The sequence below is a fragment of the Orycteropus afer genome, unplaced genomic scaffold (genome assembly GCF_000298275.1).
Source record: "Orycteropus afer afer isolate SDZICR_OR568_19922 unplaced genomic scaffold, OryAfe1.0 scaffold00627, whole genome shotgun sequence".
Lineage (NCBI taxonomy): Eukaryota > Metazoa > Chordata > Mammalia > Tubulidentata > Orycteropodidae > Orycteropus > Orycteropus afer.
In genome coordinates this window covers 736,392-738,378 of record NW_006922214.1, presented here as the reverse complement: position 1 = coordinate 738,378, position 1,987 = coordinate 736,392, and the positions used below count along the sequence as shown (strand labels likewise).

The following is a 1,987-nucleotide window of genomic DNA, read 5'->3' as shown; positions in this document are numbered from 1 at the left end:
TGTTTTTAGTTTTTTTTTAATGTTTTTATTCTTTTCTTGTTAAATATAATTACAGTAACAAAAACAATTACAATAATGTCAGTGCTTGCTATTTACAAGATAATTTTCTAAGCATTTTACTAAGGCTAGCTCATTTAATACCCATCATAACTTTATGAATAATAATGATTAAAAAAAAACTAGGATTATTATCCAAGAGATTTAATTAAATGAAAACATACTTTCCAGGTACCTTAATTCTAGTGCATAATGCTTCTTTTATATCAAATCTAGACTATTTCACGCATTCATTTAACAATAGTTATTGTTTACCTACTCTGGTCTTGGTATAATATGACAACCAAAACAGACATCCCCTGTCTCCTAGACAGAAGGAGAGTGGTCTCAGTCAAAGTTCAGTGAAACCCTTGTTTATTTAATACCAGAAATCCCTACCCCCAAGCTTTTCCTAGCAACAGTTTTAAAGTTGCTTAAATGAAATGAGGTTTCATTTAAGTCTCTAAAGAGCAAGTGTGAGGGTTAGTGGACCACTCAACGTGTAAGAAAAACTGCAACACACTCACCTCACTCAGGAACAAATAAGATCCTTCCATTTAATACTGTGGGTGAAGTTCTCCTGATGGGTTTTTTTGTGTAGATCATAAGTATTTTCAAATTCAGTGAAAGAACATGGGTCAGGGAGAAGAGGGTTTCTCCCAACAAAGCTGTGAAAGAGGTATGAGATTTCATAGGAAAAAGCACCAGCATTTTGGTTAGAAAGAAAATTTTCCCTTCCACAATTCTCCACTAAATATCAAAAAGCACACAATCCCTCACTAGTGGAAGAGGCTTTTTGATGGTCAGTTTCTCCCTGACATTGTCAGAGCTAGAATGGACGTTAGGGATGACTCAGTTTGACTTCCCAGGTAGAGGATGGAGTTAGTGAAGTGGCTTAGGAAAGAGATAAAACCAGGACTCAGGCATCCTAACTCCCCCACCCCATAGCCCTTCCCAGTGTTGGTGGGAGTCACTCTACGATCTTGCGCTATGGTACAAAAGACTTAACTTGTCTCACTGTTTCAGCGAGCCGTCACAGACCCATCAGGGCGCTTGAGCTTGTCTTCTTTTTTCCAAAGCTTGTTCTCACCTGTTGCTGGCACGTCACAGAAGGAACAACGCCACGCCCTGGAGAAGCGTCTCCTGGCTGTCGGACATATTACAGAAGAACTGAAAAGGAATCACAGAGCTAGCTTTCTAGTACCTCCCAGAAAATGGGAATCCCGGGAGAAGTTTTCATCAGGACGCAAGAAAGACTGTGCCTTGAATGCAGAGTGCAGCTGCAGAGGGACCTGTGGGAGTCCTGAGTGTGTCTCTGGGGCACCTCGGACAGTTCGCTGCAGCAGGGTCAGCAGGCTCGGTGGACTTGTATCCAATAATGTGTGCCAGGCATTGGTTTAATGTATTGTTAGAGATTTGCCAGTTTTATGGAGGTTGTGAAACGTACCTTAGTAATACCTGACTCAGAGCTTGGTTGTGAGGATTAAGCCAAAAGATGGAATATTGGGACAAAAGGACTGGGATCACTGCATACAGGAAGAAACTGAGCAGCATCAACCCCTACCTGACGAGGTGGCCGAGTGGTTAAGGCGATGGACTGCTAATCCATTGTGCTCTGCACGCGTGGGTTCGAATCCCATCCTCGTCGGATAGTAACCTACCTTTTAGTTCCAGGAACTCCAAACAATGACGGAACACTTTTATGAGTTAATTCCTTACCCCCCACCCACTTGAGTGATTACCTATAATATTCCCTGGCTCTCTTGTAGCACTTAAGATATTTGTGAACTTGTTAGTTTATTTCTTTGATACATGTTTTATTCCCCCACTAAACTTTCGAAAATTCGTTGCCTCGTAATTTTTGCTCACCAGCTGTTCCTTATTAAGGAAACAATTGAAGAATTAATTGAGGGCTGTACATAAACATTGTCTTTTAAAAATTTTTCAGTAC

The 1,987-nt window shown here is 40.8% G+C and overlaps 1 non-coding gene across 1 annotated transcript; it reads left to right on the top strand.

Moving 5' to 3' along the window:
• The first annotated feature begins 1,602 nt into the window (after positions 1–1,602).
• TRNAS-GCU lies at positions 1,603–1,684 on the top strand. The gene has a single exon. It is a non-coding gene; the product is annotated as a tRNA-Ser (tRNA).
• Positions 1,685–1,987: the final 303 nt, after the last annotated feature.